Genomic DNA, 15,315 nt, shown 5'->3' with positions numbered 1-15,315 from the left:
AGTTAATTTTTCATAATGTATAAAAGGTTCATTTGTTAGTTAGTTAGTTTGTTTGTTTGTTTGCTTAACAGATGCCCAATTGCTCGAGTACTATTTATTTAAAGGTATCTTTCCTCCATTGAGCTTGTACACCTTTGTCAAAAATCAGTTGGAATATTTTTGTGAGCTTATTTCTGGCGTCTTTATGATTCCATGGATTTATGTCTCTATCTTAGAATTATCACATGGTCTTGATTACTGTTGCTATATAATAAAGTTTTGATATTAAGTATGCTAATTTTTTTCTAAATTGTTTTGGCTAGTTCTTTTCTTTCTTGTCATATAAATTTTAGAAGGGTCTTCTCTATATCTACTAAAAAAAATTTTACTGAGATGTTAATACTATTTGTGTTAAATTTGTATACTATTTTAGGGGAGAATTTCCATTTGTGTTATGTTGAAACTTCCAAACTATAAATATATCTGTCCATTTATTTAGATTTTATTTGATTTCCTTCATCAGAATTTTTTAAATTTTCAACACATAAGTTTTGTACACATTTCCCTATACTGACACCTGAGTATATTTTTGAGTAATTATAAATGATACTGTTTTGAATTTCAATGCCCATGTGTTCATTGCTGATATATAGAAATAAAATTGACATTAGGAGGCTTATCTTGTATCCTGACATTATAAATAATTTGAAGAGGGGTTTTGGGGGGTAGATTCCTGGGAATTTTCAACATAGGCAATTAAGTCATCTGTAAATAGTTCTAATCTATATCCTTTTTATTTCCATTTCTTCCCTTAGTCAAAGGGCTAGAAATTCAAAATACTGATATATGCAACAAGAATGTATTCAAAAGCATTATGCTACATGAAAAGAGCCAGAAAACAGGAATCCTTAAACAACAACAACAACAAAAATACACTTTATGACTCCATTTTTATGACATTCTTAAAAAGATAAACTGTAATGACAAAAATCAAATCAATGGTTGCCAGAGGCTGGGTATAAGAGTGAACTGACTTAAAATAGGCTAGAGGAAACTCTTTGGTATAATAAAAATTGCAAGTTAAAAATTTTAAAGCAGTTAAAATAATACATTAATACATGTCTAAAATACTTTGCGGAATGCTTTTATACATTATCTCATTTAATCACCATACGAACTCTTCTATGTAGCTCATCTTATCTTTTTGTTACTTAAACTTAATGAGACTGAGTGAGAAGAACCCAGAGATTTCCCAAAGCCTCATGGGAAATAAGTTGAGACATGAAGTTGCAATTGGATTGACTAATCTATAGGTTTTCTATATATTATTTGTTATATTCCTTATACTAGTATGTTACCCTATGCTAGTATATGATTTTTTAAACTTTACACCTCAAGTAGAGTAGGTGTTAATATAAGTTAAAAAAAAAAAATCCAATGGTTTGTTTTAACGGATGGTTACAGCGGGGCAAGATGGTGAGAGAATAATACTGAGGGGCCTAATAAAGTACAAACTAGTCCCTGAAGAGAGATAACAGAAGCATGGTAAAGGCAGCATAATCAATGTTGTTTTGCTGATATTCTCTCTCTCTCTCTCTATATATATATATATTTTTTTTTTTTAATAAATAGAAAAACTGCTTGGTGCATCTTGAAAATTATGCCTTCAATCTGCTTTTCTAAAAGGTTCACGGAGGTTGTTTTCAGCTTTTACATAAAGCATCTAATTGTTTCCATCAGAAATTAAATATGAGCACATCTGTCTTCTTATTGGTTATTTCTTTGTCAAATGTTCCAAAGCAATAAAAAACGGACACTAGGATGAATCACAGATCAAAGGGCACCTTGCCAGTTGAAATTGTCTAAGGAATATTCTGACAGTTTTCAGTACTGTATTACCTAAAATAGCCAAGTAGGTGGGTGGGGTCGTTATTACTGTTCTAGAAATAGATTTCCTTACAAATGGCAGAAAGCCTTGACAGAATTCTGACTGATAGTTGTACAGTCATTTACCTTGTTTCAGACCTATCATCTGCTTTGCCTTCCCAGAGCAAAGTGTTCTAACAGTCACCAAATATGAGAATGAAGTACTGCGGTTTATTCATTCTACTCTAATCCCCAAATCCAATTAGCATTCAGCCTTGTCATGTAGCTAGCTACCTTTCTAATGCTTTTTCAGCTACATGCAGTTCTGCGGCTCTGATTAAAAACAGTGGGTGGCCTTGATCACTTAAGGTACTTCTTATAAAGTCATTGGGAGCCTAGCAATAAAAGAGAATGAGATCCAACAGGATAGAAACTACATAACGGTCCAAAAGAAAACCACATTGCCATGTGCCAAGAACTACTTTTTCATCTTAAACCATCCACTGACAAGATTAGGTAAGAAAGATGGAAAATCAGATAATACTCATATTTTTGCAATATTAATTTGAACAGAGAGAAGAAAGAAAACATTATTGTGGCTGCTATATGCCACATACTCTTTATATTAATTATCTCACTCATCCTCATAATGATTTCTGATGTACACATTATTTTTCCCATTTTATAAAAGTGGCAAGTAAAAATCAGAGATGCTAAATAACTTATCCATATTCACAGATAGCAATGAAGACCTCAAATCTCTTCGATCCTAATGACCAAAATATATTTCGGGATTTTCTTTTTTGTCTCCCAACCCTATCATTATATAATTCAGATTCTAATTCATCAGTTAACCCCCTAGCTTCTCAATAACTATACTTCCTCTTAATCACCTGCTATATCTTTGAGATATCTATTCTAAATCAACTTATATATAAATGTGAGATTAATTAGATAACTGCCAGGAATGAAAGAAGAACACTGCCCAATTAATACAAAAATGTTTGTAGTTTTGGGGATGGTTGACAAAAGACTATTAGAGAAGAAATTTTATTTGGTAATAAAGAATACAGTATAGGTATAAAGAAATAACAACAACAAAAATACTCTCTAGATACTGTTATGGAAACTGTTCCAAGATTTAAGTAAAAAAAACAGAGAGCAAGAGAATATATATACCTTAGAGAAATTTTGTTTAAAAGGAAGGATAATAATATGTATTAGATTTTACTTACATTTGCAAAAAGAGGCACTGGAAAGGTAAATAGTTAGCATTAATATAATGACTAGGTGGAGAGTCAGAGGAGAGAAAGGGCAATTACAGGATTTGTTTTATAAACTATAGAAATGTCTTACCACTGTACTCTGTATACTTGAAGCTAATAATAAAATATTAAAAAAAAAAATAGAGAACCAGAGGTAAGGAAAGAAATGAATGGAAGCAGCCCCTCACTGTTATGGATAAGAGACTTTTCAGATTGTTACCATTTCTTATGGTTTGAACTTTTAAACTACATACATATTTAACCTAATCCAAAGTAATGAAAAAGAAAAACATTAAGGACATACTTAGAATAGTCAGGATAGTCAGAAGAGTTGGGTCAGTAGTTGATAAGGGGTATCTTGAGCAATATCGGGCATAGGGTCTCAATAATTTACTGTTAAAGTGAAACGTCAGTTGGGATACGATTGGACACTGGGTCAAACAATCCTGAGTATAAATACCAGCTTTCTTTTTGCTAGCTATGTGATATTTGCAGGATACTTAACATCTGTGTTTCAATTGTATTATCTACAACAATAATGGCATCAACTTCAAAAGGATGTAATGAAAATTAAATAAAACAATGAATGTAAGGTACTTGATGCATAGAAAATGTTTTGATTAGAGTAAGGAATTGCCATTATTGCCATCACTCTCATCACAGAAGTGGAAAGGAAATATACAGTCTCCCTTGGAAGCCACCCAAAGGACTGAAACTAAGCAAGTCTCAATGCAAGTAGCTGGGCAATGACAGGCAGAACTCAAGGAAGGGTTTCATATATTTTGTGCAAAATCAACTTTTTTCTAATGTTTCTATGAAGGACAACAATGGTAGCTATAGATATTTACAGTAAAAACAGACTGGTGGACTCAGGTCAAAAGATAAACATTAAGTCAATGCTTCGCCACACCCACCTTCCAAAAAAAAAAAATTCTGAGCTAACTTTTGGTTTGTTAAATGTAGCTACACATCATCTTTTCATAAACTGACTTTAAGGAAAAGGTACCAGCATATCTACAATTTTAACATTAATCTCTTTATACTTTTTCTATTCAAATACTTTCAATTTAGTCTACTAGAGAAATTCTCCCTGATGGGAATATAATACTGATGCTATAAAAAGAAATTCTATAGGAAATTAGTTCTACTTTAAGGTAAATTTCGTGAAATCATTAGATAAGAATATACAAATTAAATCTAAGAAAAAAATATTCTTTCAGCAGAAGCACTAACATTCTAGTTAAGAAGATAAGTATGTGAAAATATAGACAGATACAAAGAGTCATGTGATACAAAATTACCCATTGAAATTCTTTAAAAAAAAATGCATATAACCAACCACACTGTATATGATACACATTTTAGAATTTCAAAAGGAAGGTGAAAACAGGAGACAAGAGCTAGGAAGCTTTTAGAATTCCTAGAGGAAAAAGGCACATCACTTATTCTCCATAAATATTATGGTGAATATTGAGAAAAATAATGGCAGCTGGAAATAGATTCTATAAGAAATGCTTCGGTAAACTTAGATTCAGAAAAGAGAACTATTGAAATGAGATTCCTCTCCTTGTCTTGCCTTATGGAGACATGGCGTTCTGCCACTACTGTCCCAAGAAAATACTTCTCTCTTTTCTCCCCACACTTCTTACTTATGATACTCAAATGCTACACTTCCACTTTCTGTTTCCTAGATGCATTCGACCTGCTTTGCCTTCTCTGTCTGGGTTTCTGAACATCATTAGGATATTTAGCTTTTAGAAATCAGGGAGGACTGTACGCTTTTAAAAGTATCATTCAAATATTTTTGTAATTAGTCCTTAAGAGTTTTTATAAAGGTGATTAATATTGCTTGCCAGAAGCAGAGAAATGCATAAATACCTTAGTTTTTACAAAAAGTGTATACATAAGTTGACTTTAAATAAAACAAATATGATAAGAATAATTATCTCCATGAGGAATTCTTGTATTATATCTAATGCTACAATTACTGTCAAAGTCTGGGATCTCGCCACTAAACTATCGTCTTTTTAAACCAAGCGTTTGCTATTGTATTACAAATTGAAGACTATTAAGATAATTTTAATCATTTCTATACTTGATTTAATTTCCAATTTATAAAATCACTGCCACCAAGATAACTACAATCTAATTTTAAAGGAGCAATCTATTCTATAATTCTTTTTAGCCTTTCTCTTTTTTCTCTTTTGTTATTAATTCTACAAATGCAATTATTTTTCTGCAAATGTCCACTGCAGTAAGTAGGAATGTGGCAGCTGTAGCGTTTAAGTTGGTAGACCCATTAAAATCTAGCCAGCTTTATATTAAATTCATCAATAGTGTGTGTTTGTATTCTCTTGGCCAATTTTGTGAAGATTTGGCAAAATATTCTAATTTTTGTGAATTTCCTTGAATATTTAAAAATCTTTGCTTGTTAACATTCTTGATGTAACTATTTATAAAACAATGTTGAAGTTTTGCCAAATTATGATTAATGAAATTATCATTCTATTAGAAATATTTCAACTATGTGGAGTTTAAAGAATAAAATCAAGAATGTCTGTGCCCCCAAGACAAATACTTAACAAATGTTAAAATGTATTTCTCATTAATTTAGGTATAAAAATCAACATTAAACTTACAGATATATTAAAATCTGTATACATGTTCCTCTCAATCCTACCTGGAAACAACCACAATCCTAAAATTGGAGTGGATCTTTACCATCTGGATTTTTATACATTTGCTGCATATTTATGTATTCATAAGCATATAGAAAGAATATTTATTTTTCTAACATTTGCATGTTTTCATTTTCTTAAAAAAGTTTTCAGCAATATACTTTCATTCATAAAATAAAAAATAAACTGTAAACATAATGAAAAAAATATCATAGAAGTGATAATGCTAAAAAAAAAAAAAAAAAAAAAAAGAAAGCCAATAAGGAGGGTTTGAGTGTGTAAGCTAGGGTATGTAGAATTTAAATAGAGGAAAAATTATTGGCCTCGTGGGGAAGGTGTCATCTGGGCAAACATTTTATTAGGATGGTAATTTATTTTTCTCATGTATTATTACACTGATATTATTACATGTAGATATTACATTATTAATTATTACGTCTATCATTACATTGGTTTCCTCTAGATATAAGAATAAAGCCCTCTTTATCCTCATTAATGACTTTACTTTTAATCCTTTTATCTAATATTGGTATACTAGCTAATTGTGTATGTGTGCATGTGTGTGTATGTTTTCTCTACCATAATTTTTCTTTGCTTGTTTTATTTTTCCTTCTGAATTCTAAGAATAGATATAGTTTGTTTAATCAACAAACTAAAGTATCTATAGTTTTCAAAGATCATTTCAATGATCTTTGAAAACTATAGATACTTTATAAATTGATTACTCTTGTATGTTTAATAAAAATAATCAACAGAATTTGTCTAACAATGTCTAAAATAGTTCAATATCACTATTATTAAAGAATCTTAGCATATTTTAGCCATGAGTGAATATCTCCCACATTTTCTTTGTAAGTTCTGTCTAGATTTTAGTATTTTCTTTTGAAACATAAAAAATTACTTATTATTATTATTTACTCCACTCAGTAATGCATTACATTTATCTAGTTGTTCCTTGTACTGTTTCCATACATTGAGTTCATTTTTTTTTTAGTTCTTTCATTTAAGAGCTTTGTGCTAAAATTTGACAGTACATAACTTATTTGCCTCTACTCTTGAATCAAATATTATCAATTTATAGAATTATACTTTTATAGCTAATTTTCTTGAGCATTTTGGATTATTTTTTATTGTCTTCTAATATCTTTTATTGCAGAGGATGTCTGCTCCTAGTCTTTTGAAAAAATTAATTCAGGTAATATCTTTTTTCTTTAACTGCTTGTAAAATTTTTCTCCTTATTTTATATATTCTTCAATTTCAATATTAAAATCTAAATATATACATTGTCTATTTCTGTTCTTACTATCTACATATACATGTATGTACCTCTCTATTTTCTATTCATTCATCCATCAGTCCCCCCACCTGTCCGTCCGTCCGTCCGTCCATCCATCCGTCTGTCCATCCATCCGTCCATCCATCCATCCGTCCGTCCATCCATCCATCTATCCACCCACCCACCCACTTATGTCTCTCCTGGTCAGCACTGGATGTTCACTTTCAATTAGAAGGCATGTGTCTTCAATTCAAGATAATTCATGAAAATTATTTTTCAAATATCACCTCTCAACTTTAATTATATTTTTCTAGAGCTCTTAATAGTTATATGATACATATTTTCAATCTAATTATGGTCTCTATAAAATGTAATTTTAACTTCATCTATGCTATATTTGGAGACTAATCCCTTGATGAGCAAACAATCAATTTGCTCATCTCTATGTTTCCAACATAGGTATTTTTCCATCTGTTGAGTTCATAGCTTCTCATTGATTAGACTTCCTTTCCCAGAGAGTTCTTTGGCTTTTTCAGGTATTCCCATTTTTGTTTCACTTCCATTTATTTTAATTCATATGTCTTGTTACTGCCGCTGTCTACTTATACATTCTATTGCTTTATCTCCTTGAGAAATTTCAGTCATTCTAAAATATTATAATTCTCGTAGAGCTGATCTTTATTGGTTACTACTGGTTTTCTTTATTGGCTATCATAATTTGTTTTCAAGCAGATTTTAAGTGGAAATTTTTTTCCTTGTTTTATTCTCACTTATTCCTTTATAGAAAGTTTATAGTTGCCTCCATTCAGTCCTAAAGTCCACTGCCTGAAAACAAGACTTAGATTGGTAAATTGTTATTCCCAGAACTGCAGCATAGAGCTGTCACTATACAACTCCAATGGACCCATTTATTTGGACAACAATGTGGCATCCCTAAGAATTGTGTAGTACACCATCTACACACTAAAGGCTGCTGCCTTGTGGAACACCATCTGACAGTGAAAATGAGACTATCACAGAAGTCATAAGCCAGTAGACAAAATCATCATAAGGATTCTAGCTGCTTTATTCTCCATCCCTGTATTTTCTGCTCCAGAGAGCAAGTACATCGTTTCCAAGATTTTTTTTTCAATAACTGGTTAGACTCACTATAGCATCTGGTATCTATTTTGAACACGCTCTGGTATTTCATCTTTTGTGGAGTTCTTTAGTTGTCACTGGTACAGAGAAACTGTCGTAGTCTCAGCCTCTTATGTTTGAGTCCAAAACCAAAGTCTGGCATGCCTGTATATTTAGTTACATATACTATTTTATGTGTCTCTTAAGTTTTTAGTCCATAGACATGGATATCTTATTTTCAGATGAACTATGATTTGGATTTTAATTTTCATAATATCTAATTCATCAACACTAGTAAATATTTGTAACACAAGGATGTGAACTTACAATTCCATTTTGATAAGAATTCCAAGAAAATAATCTATATGCTTCTTCTTGGTTCTCAAAATTTAAGGCCTATAACTCTTTCTTCCAAAGTAACTTTATCAAGAATTCATAGAATTTGAATCTAAAGTATGTTTATCTTTTTAAATAAAATATATTCTATATTTGTAATTGTTTTAGAAAATGCCTTTATACCATTTCATATCATTTCTGCCTATTCCAAATTATAATCATTTTTATTTTTATAATTTCATTTATTTTTATATATGCTAGGATATCAACAGTTCCTCATATTTTACTCCAAAAATAGCTGAAATAAGTTTTTTACAAATTCATGTTACAAAATAACACTGTATTCTGTTTCCTCCATCATAAGTCTGAAAAACAGCTTTTAGGTTTCATTCTTCTTATAATTCTAGTTGAATTTGCAGTCTTCCTGAAGAGTTAACTTTAACTTAAACTGCTATATTGAGAGGTTCAGAAAGTTCAAAAAGTATTCTTTAATTTTTACTTGGATAATTTAATTAATATATATATATATAATTATATATTATATAATATATAATTATTACCTAGCATTGTGCTATATACACTGATTATATGGCTATAGAACCTACAGTAAAATTCTTGAAAATAATCTAAATCTTGTACATGTTTAAGTTAAAATGTTAAGATCATAACACAACACCTTCCTTACTAGTTATGTATGTCATTCCTAATCAACAGAATAATAAACACAAATGAACAATTGATAACTGAGACACCTATAATGCTATAGTTTACAAGGTGAAAACTTTAAAATAAGGTATTGTGCCCATATTCATACTTCACATGGAATCTCCTTTGTTGATATATCATGTCCCTCCTATGATTTCTACTGTATCTTGTAATTGTCACATCTTATTTTCCATACTGAATATCTCCTATACGTGCCTACTTGGTATTCATAAGCTGCCTTCTTTTTTCTGATAACAGAGCAATTTCTTTTAAGAATCCACTTTGTTCCTATTCTGATATTCGTTCCAGAGGCCCTTCCTATTCCCTGTCTACAGGTATGACAATATAATCTAGGACCAGATGATCAGTATTACAACAGCATTACAACATTTCTTGCAGCAAGGAGCAAGTGAGCTGAGACACCATTTAGCATCATCAGCTCAAGGGTTTTCCCTGAACAGTTTGAAACAATGACAGCTCTTTCTACCAAGTTTGTAAACTAGTAAGGTATTCATCTATTACTGCTGGTGTCACCTTGCTACCAGAAGGAAAGACAATGGCATTGTTAGAGAGAAAAAAATCAGAGCTGAGAGATGGAGACAAATTCCTGAGGGCATGAAGCTATGCCTAAAGCCAGAACAGTCCTGGAAAATTTCTTTTGTCAGTAAATTCATTCTCTCCCCCTTCCCCTCTTAGTATTCAGCTAGAGTTTACTTTCTCTCTAAGTGCAGGAGTTTTACCTCACAGATCATATGTTATAATTGCCTGTCCTTTCCTCTGTACAACCCATTATATTTCTTGAGAATAGAGATGATCCCTCGATATCCATTTTATGTTCAATTCCTATCATAGCGCCCAACTTATATATTTGCTTTTAAAAAAATTTAATGAATGAGTAAGCACTAATTTTCATAGCTATATTATCAGTTATATTTAATTTTAAATAACTGATAGATAATTTTGTATAAAATCTGAGTTCAATATCTTAAATTGGTATAGAATGAATATTATCTTCCTTATACCCTGTCCCATGAGAGATTATTAGGAAGAAATGGAATACCAGATTAGAAAAATATCAACTAAATCGCATTGATCAGATAAGATCAGTATTGAAGTGTATCATAAATTATATAAATGACATAGAAAAGATGCTGAAAGTCCTGAAAATATCTCATAACACACAGTCTTTCATCTCTGCCACAGAAGCTCCCACTTTCGATAATTATACCATCAAACAAATATGTTTCAGTAGGCAAATTTGAGTATTGCTGCTTTAGAACATAAATTTTGGAAAAGAAGTCCTTTTTTTGTTTTTTTATTTTGTTAGGAAAAATTTTACATTATGAAAAATGTCTTCAAATTAGCTTCACCAATTGTAATATTTTGTCATATTTGTTTATCTCTCATATATCTGTGTATATACGTATATTGATGTCACTTTAAAGTTAGAGATATTATGACATCTCATTTATACATTCTTCATCATGTAACTCCTAGAAATAATGTCTTACAAAGACACATGCCATAATGTCTAAAATCACTGATAACAATTCATCATCTAGTAACTAAGTTACATTTAAATATTCCCAATTGTCGCAAGAAGGCCCTTTAGAGCTTCTTTTTAAACTAGGTTCATGAATTACAAATGAATGTTAGGTTACTTTATTCGAGACTAACAGAATTTCTATGAGTGATGAACAAATAGGTCAGATTATAGTTTTCTGAATATACCTCAAAATACTAGTGTCAAAAAATATTAACATTTACTAAATAAAAAATAGTATTATGGAACAAATAAGTTCTTAAGAAAGAAAAATACTTGGGAAAACTAATAAATAATTAGCAATATGAAGAGGGCACATTGGTTAGCAAATTAGAGTAGTTATAGAAAAGCTTTTATACTACTCAAGAACCATACATTAATACTTATTAAATGTACATTATTCTCCACTAAAATAGTGAAGAGTCAAAAAAAGAAATATAATGAGATAAGATTGAAGAGAAAAAGAGAGATTACACTCTTATTGGATTTGAAGGACAGTATAAAAACACTGAGCTTGAATCAGTAGTCAGTGAAGGAGTTTTGCACAGGATAAAGACTTGAAATTAAAGTTTGGGGAAAAAAATGAATGTAGCACAAGAAATTACCAAAAGTAAAACATGGACATAGGCTATTACGGTAACCCAGGTAAAACCTGGTGAGGGTAGAATGTTTGCTTTTAATTCATAGGTTTCACCTTCTTTTTTTTTTCTAGAAAAAGCCAAGAGGCTCTTTTTGAAACAGTGAAAATAACTACACTAGGATACAGATATTCCAGGTCCTTACTGCAGCCCTGACACTAATCAGTTGTGTGACCTTGTATAACTCATATCCAGCTACCAAAGTCCTCGACTGAAAACTGAGGGGGCAAAATAGATGATAACTAAGGTACAACTTCAAGTTCCTTTTAATTCAAGAACAGCCCTGGCATACGAGCCATCCTCCATTTAAACTTAAATCTGTTTGAGGTTTTAGAATGATGTGGATATAAAATATTAAAATACAGCTAATACAAGGATAAAGATTTTAAAAAATAACAAAATAAAATATAGCTAACATCCAATATTATATTAATTTCAGGTGTACAGCAGAGTTATTCAACATTTATAGACATAAAGAAGTCATCTCTGTGGTAAGTCCAGCAACTATTTGGCACTGTATGGTATTATCATGATATAATTGACAATATGCCATATGCTGTATATGACATCGCCATGGCTTATTTGTTTTTTACTTAGAAATTTGAACCTCATATTAAAAGCATTTATTTTTAACAGAGGTTAAGGAGAACTTTACAAATAAAACTTGAGAAAGCGATAACTTTAACGTGCCAAGTTTTCTCTCAGCATTCTCTTTATAGGTTCTATAGAAAAGTATAACAAAACTACTTTAAAAAACAAATAAATGATTGGAATATCTTATAAGAAAGTCAATCTAGAAATGTAAGGACTCTGGCTCTGTTATTATATTAGGCACTTAGATATATTTTTTGACATGTATGATTTTACCTGTGATTTAGTTTACAACAGTCCTAACTACTCACCTGTTAGAACTAGATTTCCCAGATCTCGACCTCTGATTTTTGAGGTCAGATAATAACTAAGAGCTCATGTTTTCAAGATCATATCAAAAGGAATGAGTGAAACAGTTTAAGACTCCAAGTTCAAATGAAGCTAGGGCCAAGGAATATATGAATTGTATGGGAAGCATCACTATCCCCAAGAACAAAGTCATATTTTAACTTACACCCATGTATGAAATGTAGAATTCTTTTAACAAATTTTCTAACACATTTGAGATCCTCTAATAAGTGTTCATTAATAAAGAATGCATAACACTAGGCAATTCGTTTTGCACAGACGTATTTGATTATTAAGTTAATACTTTTCATAAAATCAACTCAAATCAATGCCTGACATTGATTTGACAGACCTCAAATGAAATGTATCCAATAATTCAGTGCCAATGACACAGCAGTGTTTTAGGAAATAAAAAGGCAGGGAGTAAAGAAATAAGGGGCATTCATTAAAAGTATTGAATGCTGGTACACAAGCAAACCTTTGTTAAACATGTTTGGATCCTGTGTTAACTCCTTTGGATCACTGAGGTTCCATTTCCTTTAGTCTTTTATTTTATTGAAGTTTTTCCTAGAGGTGTGGAAGAATGTACGTATATTGTAAAAATACATGAATTTTTACATTTAGAGACTTGCCTAAAATCAGGAAATATGATTCCAAAAGGCTACACTCAGATGAGTGGCAGAAGCACCCATGTTATCACTTGCAAGATACTACAATGACGGGAACGAATTAAGTGAGTTATGGCATGGCTTCTGGTAATCTAGTGAACGTTAGTCACTCCTGGCAGTAAATCTGCATCCTGAGTGAATGAATACCATCCTGAATTTATATTCTCATTGCCAGGCTCAGCTGTGTTTAGGTTACAATGTTCTAGGATAGCACGTGCTGTCATTTAAAGGAAATGCAAGCCACAAACATGCACCACAAAAGTTAGTTAAAATTTTGTACTAGTCCCATTAAAAAAAGTAAAAATAAGTAAAATTAATTTTAATAATTTCATTCAATATTTTAAAATATTAACACTTCAATATGTGATTGCTATTTTAAAATGTTAATGAATCTCTTTATCTTACTAAGTCTTTGAAATTTGTTTTCATTTTTTATTTATGGCACATCTCTATTTGGAGTAACCACATTTCACATGATCAATAGCCACATGTGGCTAATGGCTACTGTAGTGAGCCACCTTCTGCTAAAGCAGCTGTTGACTGGTTCAGTGCTAAAGAATTTATTCGGTGGCTACAGTATTAGATAATGCAGTTCAAGAATGTTAAGTTTCCAAATGTCTTAAACAGTGCCACAAAGAGTACCGTAAACTTGGGAAGATTATTAAAATGCTCTTTAATTATAATGGTGTAACTAAAAGATGGAGTCTAGAGGCTCAGACGAGATCTAACTAAAATATTCCAAATTTCTCAATCTCTATCAATACAATCCTTGTAAGACTGTGTTGCTTCAAAACCAACAGCAAGGGCAATTTTAATAACTTAAATTGTTCTCAGTGTTTAATTATAAAGAATTATAACTAAAACATAAACTAAAGAAGAGTATATGCTTTCAACCATTGCCTCTTCTAGATCAAAATCCATCCTTCTCATAAAATTCTTATTCAAAATATGAAGTCTTTTACATATTTTTCTTATTTATTCCAAGTTTATGATAACGGAAATGGAGAATGAATAAATCATACCTACTTTGAGTGAAAGAATATTTAAATTATTTATGTAAGTAGTTAAAATACCCTAAAATCAGAATTCCCTAAGTTGATCATTTTCATCCTGTTACTATAGTTTCTAAAATTGGATCTTCACTTTTTTATTGTGGTAAAATATATACAACATAAAATTTATTTTTTAACCACTTTTAAGTGTACAGTTCTGTGGCATTAAGTATACTCTCACTGTTGTACATAAATCACCAGCATCTAGCTCCAGAAATTTTTCATTCCTCTCTCTGACACATTGTACCCATTCCCTCCCCACGAGTCCCCACCAATTACCCTTCTCTTCTGTTCATATAAATGGAATCATACAATATGTGTCCCTTTGAGACTGGCTTATTCCACTTACCATAATGTCTTAAGGTTTATCTAAGTAGTAGCATGCATAAAAACGTCCTTCTTTTTAAGGCTATCATTTCTTTGTATCTATAACCTACAGTTTGCCCATACATGTCTATAACCTACAGTTTGCCCATACATGCATCCTTTGATTGACACTTGGGTTGCTTCTACCTTTTGGCTATTGTGAATAATGCTGCTATGAACATGGATGTACAAATATCTCTTTGAGTTATAGGCTTTCACTTTTATTATCTGTCCTGAATTTAAGGAACACTTATCTTTCCTGTTTTTCTTTCATAATAATAGTGGCAGATTTTTCTTTCACTTTAAAATGGAATAAAATAAAAATCTTTTCTCTCTGTACTGGTATATATAGTCCTTCTTCCTAATAGACCAGATAAATTTATTCTCCTGAACACTTTAATTTTTTCTACCCCTTATTTCCTAGTTCTTATTCTACTATGTTCTTCTCAGGTAATCATTCTCCAATATTAAATTATTTCACATGTAGAAATGTAAGCATACTAAATTCTAAAAACTAAAAATATCTACAGAAAAGTCTAAGTTACAGCTCCCTACATCCCAGATAAATTATCCCAGTTTCACATTTTTTGTTGAAATTTATCCTGTCACATACTTCAATCTTTCAACTCTCTTCACTCTATTAGTTCTTCTCTCAGTTCCCACATGCGAACTATTCCTGGTATTAAAATTTCATTTTTAAAGTAATATGATTTCAACAACTAAGATACCATGTATGCTTGGTTAGGTTAAATTTAGCCTTCTAAAATTTCACCTTAGCAATTTTGCAGCATCAGTAAGAGCTTCCCGTATATCCTATTCCTTTTCATCCCTCATCCACAACTCACATTCAATTGTAATCTCTTCCCCTCTAGCAAATACGGTTT

The 15,315-nt window shown here is 31.1% G+C and overlaps 1 protein-coding gene across 1 annotated transcript in view; it reads right to left on the bottom strand.

The window, feature by feature from the left end:
• Positions 1–15,315, bottom strand: part of DGKB (diacylglycerol kinase beta) — a 551,422-nt gene that overhangs the window by 510,345 nt on the left and 25,762 nt on the right. The window lies entirely within an intron of this gene.

Source organism: Pteropus vampyrus, unplaced genomic scaffold (genome assembly GCF_000151845.1).
Source record: "Pteropus vampyrus isolate Shadow unplaced genomic scaffold, Pvam_2.0 Scaffold4, whole genome shotgun sequence".
Lineage (NCBI taxonomy): Eukaryota > Metazoa > Chordata > Mammalia > Chiroptera > Pteropodidae > Pteropus > Pteropus vampyrus.
Note: the sequence above shows the minus strand (reverse complement) of the source record. Positions and strands in the feature narration are given on the sequence as shown.